Genomic DNA, 17,940 nt, shown 5'->3' on the forward strand with positions numbered 1-17,940 from the left:
TTTTTGCTCTTTGTTCATTAATGTATATTTCACAATTGAAAAATACATTAGTTTCTATCATTTTAACGTAACGGTAATTAATGTATGTTTCAATTGTGAGATTTACTATAGAGAACAAAGAGCAAAGATCATTGTATTTGACTTTTCCATTTGAAAACATTTTTACTTATATCGTTTGAAAACGAAAACGTTCAGTGAACATAAAATACCTGACTTTTGGCATAAACCAACATCAAATGACAATACAAATAACAAAGTATAATACATAATACAAAATTGTACAATTTGAGAAGTGTGTATTTCAATATGCTTACAATACGAGGAGACATGCCTTTCACAATGACTAGGCGTTTCCAAGATTGCATTTATAGCTCTTTATTCGGTTGTATCAGATTACTACATGCGCCGCAAGAAGTCGCTTTGTTAGATGAAAATAAGCCAAATCTACCTGAGTCTTCAATGTTGATTTGTATTCTTGGCATTTGTAAAGTTGTTCAGACTATTTATTGTAATAACCACATTCATGGTAGGCACACAACAACATTACATACTTTTGTATGGTATTTAGTAACGATCAAATATTTTCCACTTTTTCGAAGCAACTGTATAAATGTCTTGTAGAAAACAGATTTACGACTGAGTTTAAATCTTTTATTTGTTTTATGTTTAACACCGTTTTTCAACAGTATTTCAGTTATGTAACCTAACCACTGTTCCTGGATTCTGAACCAGTACAAACCTGTTCTCCGCAAGTAACTGCCAAATTCCCCCAAATGAATGAGAGGTAGAGGACGAATGATTTCAGACACAATGTCTTTTATCAAATCTCCACGAAGAACATACGCCCAGCCCAAGGATCAAAATCACGACCCCGCGATCCGTAGATCGGCGCTCTGCCTATTGAGCAAAGCGGGCATAGCTTTTTCAGGCAGCGAGCGGACAAGCTGGCAGACCGAGATATTGTTTAAAATGTAGTTTTAATCGGCACTGTAATCGTTGTTTTAACACCAGATGTATGACATGTAAAAAGTTGGAACAGTTGTGTTACATAAATGATAACAGTTTTACTGAAACAGTTTCTAGTATGCCTTATGTTCTCACCTGCGCAAACGCATACTAATAAACCCTTGCTGAGTTTGAAGTAGTTTCTGATGAAACTGATTATTTGTAATTTCGATATGAAATTAATGAAAGGGAAGATCAGAGTCAAATTTCCGAGGTTTTAATATTTCGCCAGCTTCTCGTGTCTTATAACAGATTGTTAAGGGATCGTGTCTCAAAGGTCTCAATAGCAGTTTGATATGCACAAAGGCAACATATCAGAGTTTTTTAAACAGTTATCTTATACTTTTTCTTCTTGTTTAATATCAGCGCTTTTGAAATATAATGCACACATAAATTATGTCACCGTTGCTGAATACTGCTTGACATTGAGGCATGAGAATGATAGCATGATATTCAAATATTAAAAAAGAAACATGTACTTATACTGTTTGTGGTTCATTTAGAAACACTCATACCGTTCATAATGAAGGTCTTCGAATTGCCTTTGTTGTCCTTAACGCATCACCAGATGGAAGTTTATATGCTGAAGTCAGTGACCCGGAGGCAAATGAGCACTCCCATTTCAGGGTAGCTAATAAAATTCTAATAATGCTCGTAAAATCAGAGTTTAAAACGTAAATACATTAATTGATACAACAAATTGTTTGGTCTCCAAACTTTGATTGCAATAATGTAAAAGCAAAGCCAGTAACCAGGGCACTTCAAACCCTTTTCGATAAAACAAACCTCCAACAATCTCAAAAATATCCAAAAACCTTCAAAACGAAATATAACCAAGTGAAATCTATATACAAAGATTTTTCCCCAGTTTGTACATTAACGGTCCGAAAATTCGAATTACAGGTAGGCTGCCACAGTCGTTTAAAATTACTTCATTTTGTACCTAGAAAATAGAGTAGCTTCTGTTTTACTTTTGATTAATAACCGCAATCTACGTGATGATTTTGATAAAAAAAAGATATTGTACAGGCGCAGAGTAATCTTTAAAAGAATAGTTCGCAACAGCTTTAAATCTGAAAAAAAAAAAACATTGAACGAAAAAAAAAAAAAAAAAAACAACGAAAAACAAACAGGAGTTTAGTACAAGTTTTGAACCTTCTATACATCATTTTGATACTGGATTAGATTTATATTTCACCACTATATCATTATGATTATTTTCAAAAACAGGGTTTTCAATTTTGATTTTCTCCGGGAGTATGTGGTCTTTCTGCATGGACTCGCCGTAAAACCAACTTCACTAAACTCGATTCATGCATGTGTAAGACTTATGCATTTCAATAAACGTTTGTGGTGAAAAAATAAGAACATGGAAACAAAAACAAAAACACGTTTCATTTCAAAACACAATTTTGCAAGCAAAACTCGTGCAGCAAGACACTCATTGATGTAACGGGCAATTTAGAAGACACGTATTTAAATATAGAGACATTTTCAAAACGTACAGGCAAAAAGGGTTTCTCGTTTCTTATATCTGTGAAAGACACCAAGGGAATCCGTATTCCTGAAGTACATTTTAATGATAATGCGTGCTTTTCAGAGATATATTTACAAGTATCTTATTTGTTACGTGACGTGTGACGTCACATCATAACATACAATTTTGCATACCGATGTTTACGTTGAAAAACGAAGTTTGAATTATGTTAAAAAGAAAATGTTTTTTTAAGTATCCACGCGCAGGATTATATTGACATTCCAGAAAAATTAACAAGACAATCCTTTCAAACACGGTAACTCGCTTAAAAAAGGAAGGTCCGAGTTGTTTAAGAGACCTCGATCTCGAGGAGTCATGAAAGCAAAACGTTTTGAAGTACTTAAAATGTAAGAGGTGCAAGATTGCAAAATACTGATGACATTTTCAATACCCATAATTCTAGTATTTCAAATTATGTATACTATCTTAGAGTCTACACTTTGTATAAAGACTAATTGGACTAAATTCATATACTTTTATTCGATCATGTTGTTATACCATGTAATTATAATGCCATGTGTATAACCTGATATGGATAGTAGCGTGCCTGCCTGCCTGTTTGTCTGCCTGCCTGTATATGTTAAACAGTTCATTACTTCTGCAAAAGTTGTCTTTCTCAAACAATTTTGGCACTCATCTCTACTATACATGTAGTCATCCCTTTCTTAGCGTTGAAGAATGAATTCTGTGCATTCTCGTGCCATCACGCGAGACGCAAGGGCCAAGGATGGCATGCAAGTTTGATATACGAAAATCAACTACGTTTATTTTCATGCTGTCACCTGACGAAGCGCACGGAATTGAATTATGCCCGCCAATTTATTTTCATCCTGTCACGTGATGTCGACTCATTCACACAGGTCCAAAGTAGGATTGAAGCATGCCCGTCAATTACGTGTATTCTCAAGCAATAACAACCTGGTCATGTATTATTAACCCAAGAATACCCGTATTCGACAAGGCGATTTCCCTGGTGTATTGTGTGACCGAAGCTTCCTGGGGTTCCTCCAAGTCGAAATGATGACGAAACTAGAAAATGCATAGCTTTTTGAAAGTCATAACCATCATCTTTTAGTTCGATGTATAAGTTAAATGATAGTCCACACAGTGAAGAATATCTGATAAGCGCATGTTGAAAGTTAGAAGCCAACAGTTGATGATGATTTACCTCTCTGTAATGTCCATGAAGTATCAGTCAAATAGCCACTCAGAATTTAGAAACCACCCGCAGACAAAACGCCGAAACGGGATGGTTGCTAGTTCTGACAATGACTGGAGGAGTCTTCTACAGGAGGTAAAATCTACTCTCTGGTTTACACACGCACTAGCGACACGCTGGGCGTCCCTCGTCGGTTAAACCACAGCCTGTAGATTATAACTTGCCGCATTCAAATGATTTTGAAAGTATCAAACGCTTAGCAGAAGCCTATTGTTAAAGATAATTTGATCCGATATGTAGAGTTACCACGTGTCTGAAACAACCCATGTATTATGGTTTACATCCGTCGATGGTCTGTGCCTTCTCAGCGACGGGTTTGATTTTCTCTTGCAACGGAATCTTTTCATAATATCTAACCTAATCTAACCATCCTGTTGTTACGTCTGATGTTACTGCATATCCGGTAAAACATGTCCTGTGTTGTTATTTATCCTCCTATTACATATCTTTTGTTACGTATCCTGTTGTTATATAACTTGATGTTACATGCTCTGTTGTTACATATCTTATTATTACGAATCCTGCTGTGAAATATCATGTTGTTATATATCTTGCAAGGCGAATATTTTATTCCGCTGACCTAGGCTATTTCTACTAGCAATTGTTATTGCCAGACGAACCTTTAACGAAATGGTCTAGGCCAGTGTTTGTAACATTTGCCCAACAAGAAAAAAATCTCTGTTGCTGATTTTCTGCACATCTTTCCTTTGTTTCTGTTGGAACCTTGCACGTGTCTTGCTTCTACGACGCACGTGTTGTATTTTGTAAGATGACGAAACTACTGAACAAAACAACATAATTCAGCCGCACCATGAGAAAATCAACATAGTGCATTTGCGACCAGCATGGATCCAGACCAGTCTGCGCTTACGCGCAGTCTGGCCAGGATCCATACTGTTCGCTTTCAAACTCTATTGCAATTAGAGAAACCGTTAGCGTATAGTATGGATCCTAACCAGACTGCGCGGATGCGCAGACTGGGCTGGATCCATGCTTGTCGCAAATGCACTATGTTAGTTTTCTCATGGCGCGGCTCAATTATCACGAAACACTACCTTTTACATGTAGTCTCTGATACAACAACTCCAGCAGGCAAAACCTTCGTGTAAAATTACGGATGTCACGGTTAAAGTTTTAAAAAGTTGCGCTGCAAAATGTGTACCAGTATAATGTTATCATTTGTTCGCACTGGTTCCACCACACAAAATGCTGCAGTAGTGCCTTGCCAAACACTACAACACTGTCCTCTTCCAACTAGGCTTTGATGTCTTCTCGTCCAAAAACAACCACATCTTTTATTATAGTTTGTGCCAAAATCCGCTAAGTTATCTCAGTGAAGGCTACCTTATTTCTAAACTTCTCATTATCCACACCTTTCAGTCGTGTTACACCGGCTGTACCTAAAATGGCTATACCTAAACTTGCTATACCCAGTTGTTGTAACTTGTCTTCCAAGATCGTGGCGTTATTAACAAAGCCAGGTTTAACAATAATAGTTTTTGCAGAGATATGTCTGAAAAAAAAAGAACAAGACATGTTCCTCATAATGGAGGTGAAATCAGCTAATTACCTCGATATCCGCCGATTTATTTTCCAAACCACCTCCCTATATGTTTAAATTATAATAAAGAATTAAATAAATAACAAGAATAATATAATATAATCGTTACGTTAGGGAAAACTATTTAATTACCAAATGACAAATATTCCAAAAGTAATATTAAGAAAATTTAGATTATAAATCAACATTTGTGTCACGATTTCTTTTTCAGGAATGAAATCCCTGCCAAGAGTTCCAGTAATGACTTTCATTCAATACGACATCGTCATCATAAACCATATTCCTATTATTATAATGATGTATCCAATACACAGGTGAATTTTCATTAACTTGCGAAAGGTATTGACTTTCTGGAAACACCTGGCATTCTGTATCAAACTGGCGAAATAATGAGACGTCGAGTAATAGTACAGTGGATTTATATTATTAAGTATTGATAATTCCGAAAGACTAACAATAATAGGGTTTCAGAATCGTATAATATGAAATATAATACTATAGCACACATGCAGGAGTGATAATAAACTTGTATGATTATGCACAGTATGGCTATTAATAATTAGATGTCAGCATCTCGCACTTCATGTATTTCTCGACGGAACTGTCAAGTTCCCGTGTTATATCATTAACGGGATTGCCCCCTATATATAGGACAATAAAAATTGCAAATACCTGTTACTCAATATCATATTTATCAAGCATAAAATTATACTGAAAAATATTAAAGAAATCTAAAACAGTGATTTGTCGTTGAATAAAATTCTTGTTTTTGGTGATTATATCACGAGGGCGCATTTACAGATTAGTATAGATGACATTTTCTATCAGTTCTCTGCTACGCCTAAAACATTTTTTCCTCTGTATTTTTAATTATTTTACAGCGGTTTGAAGAGCAAACTATCATTATGTACTGAAAATTGATGATTAATCCCGGTAACTCCGATCCTTACTTCATACAGAGATATCAAAAGAATGTTCTCAAATTTCGCACCAGTTAAACCACCACTGTTATGTAGAAAAAAAAAACTTCTAAATTTAGTCAGATCAAAATCTATCTACCATGTATTAACAAATATTTTATGGTTATATCAAAATCCATATATAAGCAGATACTTTATGAGTATATCAAAATCCGCATTTTCACAGATTTTTTTGTGAATAGTATATGGAGTACAACTAATTGTCTTATATTTTGCGCGTGATTAACGCAGAACATATTTCACAGGCTACATGCGTGTTTTATATATAAAACAAAACAGACTGACTTTAAATTTGATTTTGATTAGCAATTACTTACAAATGAAACAACTTTCTCCATAATAAAGCTTTGAGGCTTGTCCTTTTTTAATCCATTCTGTGCAATTCTGTAATGGTGACACAGCAATTCAAATATTACAATGTCATCTGCGAATACTAGAGATGAGCTATCATACATGCAGCTCTCAGATAACTTCATAATAAACAGTAGGGTGACTTTGTTTACTGCATAAAACGCTCTTTGAGAACATGATCAATTACCAACCATTGTAAATGGAGATGGGTATTTTATGACATATTTTGAAAAATAAAATGACAGATATTCATTTCACAGACAATGAATATCTGCACACACTCATGTATATGCAATAAGAAACCGTAACTGGGAATCGTTTTCTCCATTTGAAATAATAAAGTGTACATTAAAACAATGAATTATATAAACAGTGTAAAGTCTGAAACAGCACTTAACAGAGTGTTAATTTATCTAAACGAGGCGGACTTTGTCATCTAGTCTGTGATGACTTGTTAGCAAAATTGGGAAGTTTTCTTCTCTCCAGTCTATGATCAATTACTCGTAATCAAAATACAGCAAGGTTGTTTTATTGTTTTAAAACAACTAGGTTCAAATGAAATAAGAATATTTTTGGTTCTGGGATTTCGCAAATTATGCCCAATTCGTTTATCTCAGACTGTTAAAATGCTTTGCTACGCCATTGGACTTTTTAAAAAGTGTATATTGCCAAATGCTGTCAAATACATATATCGATAGTTGTAATAATTATTGCGAGTAAGAGTGATGAATTAAATCATTTTTAAAAAGTGTCGATGTACTAACGTCAAATTATTCAGTCTGATGTTTACTTCAAAATTGACATTCCTAACAAAGGCCATTTACCTGTTAGTAAGGACTTTATTAACAAAACTTAGGGGTGCATCATGTCCCTTTATGTGTATCAGTAAAACTCACATGCGGTCTACCTATAGTTAAATATACATCAATACAATACAATACAATACAATACAATAATAAGAATATAATAAGAATATTTGTCATTATCATTATTATTATTATTGTTGTTGTTGTTGTTGTTGTTTACACGAGTGTATTTGAAAAATAATTACTTTTTTGCCTGAACTACGATTTGTTTTCAATTACAGTTATTGACGAAATGAAATCTACTTGAGGTGTAACCTTTTAACTTCATGCATATTTGTAAAAATGACATTTAGCAATTTGAATATTGCAGTTACATCAAAATTTCAGCATTTATAATCGTAAAAGCTCCCAGATATCTTAATAATGAATTGTAAGTTGAAATTGTTCATTGCAGCATATGTCTGTCTATAAAATGTAGATAAGTTTTCTCGTTTGAGTTTCATTTACGCCCGAACAGATGAAAAACTACGGGAATTGCCGATGTTATGACAAGAAGGACAATTACTTTAACTGCGTGACTAAAACGTAGAAAAGAATTATCTCTATTTTTCACAACTGTCTTAACGAGAGTGTTTACATTATTTATTGGCAAACTGCTTCTTAATGGTGCGTTCTTCATGATTCCCCAAAAAATCAGTAAGAACCCGGTTCTTATTTCGTAATTTTTAACTGACAGGTTTAATTGGGAAGGTCATGATAAGACCACAATCAAGTGATAAAGGCAATTTATTTATCAGACTCATTATTGTGGTGTACTTTACAGGAATGCAGTGACATACTGATATTACGAAGTGTGAAAATATTTAATTAAACATTTAATTCTTTGCTCAACATAATCCTTTGAAACAAAACTGAAAACGGTCCACCATTTTGCTAGACATTCACATCTGTTTTGGCTCCAAATTACAGACAAAATAATTCACACTCAGCTTATACCTCTGAAGACACAAATTTGTTTGACAACAGCAATTTCATGGTTAATTAGGAAGGTCAGATTTCTTCATACCCACATATTTGCCAATAAGTAGGTAAAGCCCTCTACAGACGGTAAGTTTTTGTTGTACAACACCAATTAAATTCAAGATGTACAGCCAAATATTACCGTGTGTACGATGCTATTCCTTGATTTCGTAAATCTTAAGTCTTGACTTACAGATTAGGACATGTTCTATTTCGTAAGTTTTGCCTTACGTACCACCCACGTTGACAAGCAACAAATTGGTAAATAATTAGTTGATAAGAGGCAAGTGAATGAAATTCCAGAAACAATTGCCCAAAAAATAAACACAAATCTTAATATAAAATGGCTTCTAATACATAATAGAAAAAGGATGACGCTGAAAAGTTAAATGATTTGAGCCGCGCCATGAGAAACCCAACATAGTGCGTTTCCGAGTCTGGTCCATGCTGTTCCCTAACGGTTTCTTTAATTGTAATAGAGTTTGAAAGCAAACATCATTGATCATGACCAGACTGCATGGATGCACAGGCTGGTCTGCATCCATGCTGGTCGCAAAGCCACTATGTTGGTTTTCTCATGACGTGACTCATTTGTGTCATACGTAATCAAATTTATGGAACATAAAAAGGTGAATATTATTTTTATTATTAATTTTTTCAGTACCTGATGCACTATGTTTACTAGGTAAATCTCTGTGATTTTTATGAGAATGGAATACTGTCTGTATGTGAAAAATGTACAATTTCAAAATTGTACATCTTTGAGATAATTAGTGTTGTACAACAAAAACCTACCGTCTGTAGAGGGCTTAAGACGTTCTGATAACCGGGCTTCGCCCGGTTATCAGAACCTCTTACCTATACAAAAAAAAGATATGTCTCTATACTCTATTCTTAAAATTTCTGACAATTGAGCTTCCGAAAATAATTTGACATCAGTCACGAGGCGTGTGTTATTAACTTCTATCAGGCATATAATGATGACAAAGCAAATTTTGCATATCATAATACGATAAAAAAAATCAGCATCTGCGAACGATGAAATATCGTGTTTAAAAGCTCTCATGTATCTTCAAAATTAATTTCAAGTTGACATTCGTTCTTGCATGTAGCGTTCTTTGAGATGGCGATAGATTATCAATTTTTGTATGAGAAGAAAAGTATGAGGGCAGGGCAGGGCGGGGGACGGTAGAATAGGGCAGGGGATAGTAGATTGGAAATCTCAGCAAAATACGTTGATACCAGTAAGCGAAAATCATTTAAAAATACAATTTTGAGAAAGGCCATGGAAGAGTAGAAGGGATGAGTTAAAACACACTGAGAAATTTATCGTATGGTATTCTCAGTCTGACAGTTTAGTTTTTTTTTTAGATAAAAACGGAAAATATCGGTTTCAGGACGCTAAATTTTGAGGCAAAAAAAAATTTCGATACCCCGGGTAGGATTTAAGACCTCTCCGACTTTAAGGTGCCAGTAAAATCGATTCAAGTATTCATTTATACCTTGCAACAAATATTCACGCGATTACCTAGTTATATTAACATCATATATAACCAATCATATGTAAATTCCTGTAAAGTACAAATACATCTTTTATTTAAAAAGAAAAAGAAAGACAAGCCTCACTACTCGAAAAAACAACAGCACCAGATCTGGGAAATTTACTATGGATTTAACTTCCATTTTGAAAATGTATTATTATATAATTTATAAAATTCATTTTGAAATGAGCTAATTGCCATTCCGTACGTGTACGATTTGAAATTTTCCCTTCATTGCTAGTCAAAAATAATCTTTCTCTCAATATTTGTTCAAAAGCTTCGACAATTTTGCATTATTGCGAAACTCTTTTTCGTTATTTCCCAGTGCGTGATAAAATACTTGATGTCAAAGTGCGAGTATACGAGAATTTTGAAATGGTCAGCTGTGAATAATGGATCTTAAGGTCAAGTTTTTTTTTTTTTCATGTTTATTATCTTTTGGTGTCGTGTTATAGAGTGAATAAGGACGTATTATGATTCCCGATCTACTTCATTATTCTCGGAAAGAGCTTTCATAGATATCAAAACATGACCTTGTCTTTTACATCAAAAGTATACTCATTACAGAGTTTATATTAAAATGTCTTTGAATGGTAAATCATTAAATGTGACCATGACTGAGAAAATAGGTCCAGATGAGGAATTTTGACAATTTCAGGTTTTTGGATATTTAGAAAGTATATTCATTCAGAAATAAATCCTGAAAATTTCAGATGAAAATCTTCAAAATTGTCAATTTTATGACAGATTTTGTAACATAGACATTAAAAATAAAAACAGTACATTTCAGTTATTCTTTCTTTCTAGTTTATTTCTCACATACTGGTAATGGTTAACAATTCTGAAATAAATTTATCTTTTGTTACAATTGCATGATATAAGTAAGATCCCATTCTTAATACACAAACTGATAATTAATTAAAATCTACAACAATTTCTATAAAAATATTTCAAAATTGTGTTACCATGGAAAACAAATATATTAAAATCCTTTTCTATGATAAAACTTTAAAAAAAAAACATGTTAGCTTGAAATAAGGATTTTAAATAGTAAATATTTTAAGACATATGTATTTACAAAAATAAACTAAAAATTTCCCATGAAAATTTTAAAGAATGTTTGGTTTTATGACAGTTTTTGTAACATGGGTAATAACCATAAGAATAAGACAGATTTGTCATTGTTTCTTCATAACTTGTCTTTTACATGCTGATAATAAATGACTACTTTGGAAAAAAAGAACCTTCTATTACTATGAAACTTTATTTTTGTGATGCTTACTTAAAACAGAAAAATACAGCTAATTTAAATCTTTCATATTTTCTATGAAAGCATTATTCAAATTGCGTTACCATGGCAACATATGCAATAAATTGCTTTTTCTACAATAGTACTTAAAAAAAAAGCTTAATTTAAAATAATGTTTCCTGTAAGTTGAATATACTGAAGTATATGTATTTGAAAGTAAAATTTGAAAATTATATGTGAAAAGATATAAAATATTTGGTTTTATGACAGATTTCGTAACACGGCAATGACCACAAGAATAAACTATTTCAGTCGTTGTTTCTTCAGTTTGTGTTTTCACTTATTGGTAATCACTGGCAGTTTTTAAATAAATGAATCTTCTTTTACAAAGAATATTTAGATATTCACTTAAAGTGCAAAGATCTAGCTGGCTAAAGTCCTTCACATTTTCTACAAAAACATCATTAAATTATGTTACCATGGCAACATATGCATTTGATTCTGTTTTCTACAATAGTTCTTTAAAACAGAGCTTAATTTGGAAAAGTGTTTCAGATAACTTGAATATTATAAAGTGGTATGTATTCAAAAATATTATCTCAAAATTTCATGTTAAAAAGTTAAAATGTTTTGTTTTATGACAATGTTTGTAACATGAGTAATAACTATAAGAATAAGACATTTCTGTCATTGTTTCTTCATAACTTGCCTTTTACCTGCTGGTAATAAATAACTATTTTGAAGTAAATGAAACATATATTACTATTGTTTTTTTTTTTTATTGTTTATGCTTATTTTAAAGTAGAATACTAGAAAGTACTGCTAATTAAATTTTTTCCATATTTTCTAGGAAAATTGTGTTACCATGGCGACATATGTTTTAAATTCCCTTTTCCTACAATAATACTTAAAAGCAAGAGCTTATTTTAAAGAAGTATTTCTAATAAGTTAAATATTTGAAAGTATAAGTATTCAGGAAAGAAATCTGAAAATTTCACATAAAAACTTTAAAACAGCCATGTTCTGTAACAAAGTAGTTATGTAAGAATAAACATTTCAGTCATCCCTTTCCTCATAATCTGTTTTTTTCACTGGCTAGTTATAACTGACAATACAAAAAAGTAAACATCTTTTACCATTACATTATATACTGTAGATCCCTTATTGAAATACAAATCCATAATTTCAATGAAATATAATTTGAATTAGTTTACCATGGAAAACATACATACTAAATTCCTTTTTCTAAAAATACTTTAATAATTTAACACAACAGCTTAACTTTTGATGAAGGTTACACTGCTACAACTCTGATGAAAAGTAGATATTTATTTCTAGCCAATACTTTAATGTTTGTTTACTGAAACTACAACCTTTACTTGATGTTTAACCTTAACAGCTAAACACATCTATATGAACAGCAAAATAGGCTAAAGTGTTGTGTATTAAAACGTTGAATTCAACAGCAAATTCTATCTTTTACATTCACTTCTTTTTTCAGTTCTCAGAAAAATCCTCGCCAATCACAATTTCAGTTTTCAGTTGAAGTGGTTTGGGAAAAACAGAATCCTTTGACTTTCAGACAAATACTTCTCTTACGAGTCCATACAGGTACCATTGTCAGCTTGTGTCATTCCATGTCAATAATATTCGTTTGGCAAGGGGAGTAGATTTTAGTAAGTTAATGGACTGTCACTTTTAACACTAACAATCCAGGTGTTTCTGCAGACATGATAAAGTGGTAATACCGGGTTATCTTCTTCAAAAGTTTAAAATATTGTGATAAGATATTTCTTCACTGGTAGAATGTGACAGGATTTAAATCATTGTTGACCAACTGTGCAGTGTTATGGCCTTTCTTTCATGACTGACACACTGTGTCAGCAATATCATGTATTATTTAAGGTCTCAGCATTCACCCTCCTCCACAGATTCTTCTAAATTCAAAAGTGCAAGTCAGATTCAAACTTTGCATGGTCTGTGATCATTGTTGAATATTCAATCGATCTGTGATATCCTGTAACAAATAAGTAAAACATATTATTTTAAATAATTAACCATATTATTTTAAATAATTAACCTAGGAGTCTCTTTATTTAATAAAAGCAGAGTTATCACTATTTGATAATAGATGATTCTTTAATTTCTTACAACCAATGCTCTAAAATATTGACAAACAGACTGGCAACAGTGTGCTGTCAGTATATAAAATGTACTTTGTTTGTAGATTTTGATTACTGCAAATAGGATGTTCTAAAAAACATTTTTTGCATTTATGTGGTTAACCCTTAACCTGCTAAATTTGTAAAATTGACTACTCCATCTTTAAATAGAGACAGTACCATTTATAGCTTATATAGGGTTCTCATAGAAAATTTGCAAAGTATCAAACACTGCAAATCATGATCAGACTGCACAGATGTGCAGGTTGATCTTGATCTGCACTGGTTGCAAAGACAGACATAGCTGCCTCATGCAGCCTAAGGGTTAAAAGTATACACTGTTTTAACAGCTATCAAAAATGGCTGTTACCTAGTAAAAGTCTCCACAGACTGTACCACAGCAAAATGTTATTTCCATCTAGCTAGTAACATTGTCAAAATGGAATACCAATACAGGTAGTGATTTACCATGCTCACAAGTTGTCTGCCCCTTAACCAACTGGGTTGCTTCATAAACAAGAGGAAACACTTGCATTCCTGAAAAAAAAATTAAAAGTCTTTGGTAAAAGTATCTGTTATCTTCATGTATCTCAGGAACCTTTACAGTCTTCATTCTAATCTATATTCTTGGTGCAATAAAACTGGTATAAAAAATCAATCACATCACAATGTCTAAGTCAAGAATGGTTTAATTAAATTTGAAAATAATCACATTACAATTAAACTAAATTACAATTAATTTAATTGATTTACTTTGAATATTTAGAACTATATTCTACAAGTTAATGAGATATCAACTTATACACATGTACATGTTGTGTTCAGCATTCAAATCATCCATGTACTTATTGAGAGCCACAGACTTTTCTTAGGCTAATAGCCAATGTAATGAAGACTTTACACCAGCTGATCTCCTCAAAACCAGATTGTTGAAGTTAAATTTCAATAATGCCAGTTTTGTCAGTTTAAGCCATTTAATAGTCATAGTACATGTACATACATTGTACAAATCATAAGTGTAGAAGAAGACTTATTTTGAACTGACTCCAACAAAACCTAGACAGAGGTAAAAATAAATAATATATTGCATTAAAATTTTAATAAGAGCCATTAGCTGCATGTTACTTACCTGATTCCTCAAAGCACATCCAAAATATGTTACATTTTCTTGGGATCTTAAAGTAAACAGGCCAATTTCCTGGCTGTTATATATTATATGAACCAGCTGTATAGTGGAATGAACCATCAAAGGAACAAGGAATATCATCTGAAAGAAGATACATTACAATCATGTACTGTAAACATCACTAAAATCAAAAACTTTATGAATACTAAATTAATAATGTGATTGTGAAAGGTTTCATTAACTTACAGTCTTACCACAAAATACTATCAAAGTTATTATACTATGAAACTATTTTTTACAGGATCATAAATTGTTTTACACACAGCAAGGCTCAAAAATTTCAAAATTAAAAAGATTTTCATTATACATGTTATATGGCATAAATTCCCACTATCCAAAAAAAAAATCATCCTGTTACAAAACATTCTGAATCAACAATAATAGATCAACAATAATAGAAAAAGAGAGTAGTCACCAGACAGAATTAACATGACTTATGAGACCCACAGCAAAAACAGTTACCATTTTATAAATGGAAGTGTCTAGACATCCGGTAACCAGAAACCTAGCCGGTGTTCTAGCCAACCGGTAACAGGACGCCTAGCCTATCCCAAAATTTTTATCCTATAGGGGTTTTCTAGGTGTCCGGTAATCAATTTTCAAATATTGTATACGCCTTGCAGATGAATATTCAAACCTATGCCAAAAAATGATACAAAAAAATTTATTTACTTACAGTATTCATATATAAAAAGATCGCCGAACAGCTAGAAAAACATTTGGGGAGAGGCTAGTCGTATTGTTGCCGGACAGCTAGAATGCAGGGTAGGCGTCCGGTTACCGGACATCTGCATATTTCCTTTTAAAATACCTTGGCTACTACGTGAGAGGGGACTTTTCGAGAAATGATGTGACACAGGCAGGCATCTATAAGTCTGCATCAAATTTATTAATTATCATTGCTACGTCATGTACATGTATATTGTATTTTCCATAGGCCCCATCTAACGGTATCCTTATGGTATAGCATTATATAGTAAGAAAAGAAAAGGTAGGACACTTCCGAAACACCAGATCTGGTTTGAAGCTAATATAGAACGGACGGTTCAAACGATACACTTAATTAATTGATATTACTGTAATAAACCTACGGCATAAGTTTAACCTTTATCACTAGTGTATTTTTAAAGAAATCAGCGATTTCCACGAACTTCAGATTTCTACACCTTCCCTGCTTGTATACATCCGGTTTGCAAGGGAGTGAATTTGTAGTCCTTACTGCGGTGGTCAAAAATAAACCTTCAATATCGAAGGTATAAAATTTCGTGAAATAAATTGAAAAATTTATATTCTGTACCGGCTTGGCCCGATATAATAATGTTGTGGCCACGCTTAGCAGCGCTCCTTAGTTCGTCTAACTGAATTGACATTTTTGTTTATTATTGTTTGCCGCTATTTTTTCATTTAGTTCTATTGAAGTAATGATGATGAAGGTATAAGTCGAGGTATATCGATTTTTCCCGGTATCTGTCAAACTATAACTATTAACCAATGAAATCGCTGAGAATATTTCGCACCGTAGATCCGGAAACAGCGGAGCAAAGCAAATGTTGGACTCGATTCAAAATGTAAAACATGGATTTTATAGCTATAAATAGGACTTAATTGAACATTTTTTGTTGTATATTTGTTAAAATTAATATTTCCAACTAATGTTTAAATTTTATTCTATTGAAATCGATCATATATTAATGAATAAGAGAATATGGGTATTCGGAAGTGTCCTACCTTTTCTTTTTTCTTACTATATAAATGCTATACCATAAGGATATCGTTAGATGGGGCCTGTGGTATTTTCAATATCTAGCTTACTATGGACAATGAACTAATCTGATGAATCCTGGTCGCCTCCAGTAAGAAGCTGCCTGCCTTCAATAATCTTTGTGATAACCCAACTGGCCATTTTATATTAAATACACAGCCATAGTGAAATCATCTCTGTTTAGTGGCCACAAGATAAATTTCATAAATTTCCCTCGCTATGTTTTGGATTCACTTCCGGGTAAAAAAAAACGACTTATTTCAGTGAAAGTTTCAAATATATTAGAGAACTTCATTAACAACTGTTTTTAAACGGTACTTACCAAATCAGTAAACAGTATTACAAGTCTCAGATCCCTTCATCGTTGAACAAAAGGTAGTTAAACAAAAGTAAACTTCACTGGCTTCCCCGTTTTACTGTTAAAATCCGAAACCGGAAACATCCATAGCGAAGGGGAAACAACTGATTTTCAACGAAATATTTTGCCTCAGGCGTAATACCACTATTTTTTTACAGGTCTGATGTCTAAATATTCTTTCTGTAGTAGGCTGTCATCAATCATGTAACAAGCAGTCGTACTTTAACGTTCAAACTTTTGCTAATTAAAACATGTGTAAGAAAGCTGAGCGCGTAAACTTGGCGCAACTTTAAACGTCGTTTCTCGATATTACGTCATGCCGCATCTGGACCGGTTTTCAAAGACGACGTCACAAATATGTTCATATTGTTGCGTTTCACTCTCTTTAATATGTAAGGCATACCTTGATATTAAAAACGCTGACTCGGCATTTATTTCTTTCAACGTATATTCAATTGCAAAATTTATTTTACTACAGCTTGATAGTCGACACGTGTATCATGACCAGTCCACACGTGCAATATGGCCAACACGCACGTGTTCATCGAAAAGACAGTTCCATTTGCTTAAAATGGATTCTAAATCAATAATAAAAGTGTGCACATGTAACAATATCAATTTTTGTATAAAGGATATTAATGTGTAGATACATTACTTGACATGGCATTTTATTACGTACATCTATTTTGAATCACATTTTATAACTTTGGGTGACTAACAGAAGAGACATATAAATGAGCCGTGCCATGGGAAAACCAACATAGTGGGTATGCGACCAGCATGGATCCAGACCAGCCTGCGCATCCGCGCAGTCTGGTCAGGATCCATGCTGTTCGCTAATAGTTTCTCCAATTCCAATAGGCTTTAAAAGCGAACAGCATGGAGCCTGACCAGACTGCGCGGATGCGCAGGCTGGTCTGGATCCATGCTGGTCGCAAACCCACTATGTTGGTTTTCTCATGGCGCGGCTCAAATATTTTATTGACCACACGAGTGAATAAATATTTCTTACAACTTACTTTTCTTTCATTTCATTTCTTAATCATAATTACCAAAAAATGTAAATATGTTTAATTTCTTAGTTTTTACAGTACTGCAGAAATATCGAGTCTTTCCGACTGCATTATTACAAAGCAGTTTGAAATTTAACATAAAAATAGCATCTGGAGCAATTTAAAGATCTTCTTTAAAACTTCTCAGATA

General features: G+C 33.1%; 1 long non-coding RNA gene across 1 annotated transcript; it reads right to left on the bottom strand.

The window, feature by feature from the left end:
* Nucleotides 1-12,960: 12,960 nt before the first annotated feature.
* LOC128555826 (uncharacterized) lies at nt 12,961-17,029 on the bottom strand. The gene is made up of 4 exons (XR_008370372.1): nt 16,702-17,029; nt 14,561-14,698; nt 13,802-13,968; nt 12,961-13,286 (listed from the first exon to the last, which is right to left on the bottom strand). It is a non-coding gene; the product is annotated as an uncharacterized LOC128555826 (long non-coding RNA).
* Nucleotides 17,030-17,940: the final 911 nt, after the last annotated feature.

This window comes from Mercenaria mercenaria, chromosome 3 (assembly GCF_021730395.1).
Source record: "Mercenaria mercenaria strain notata chromosome 3, MADL_Memer_1, whole genome shotgun sequence".
Classification (NCBI taxonomy): domain Eukaryota; kingdom Metazoa; phylum Mollusca; class Bivalvia; order Venerida; family Veneridae; genus Mercenaria; species Mercenaria mercenaria.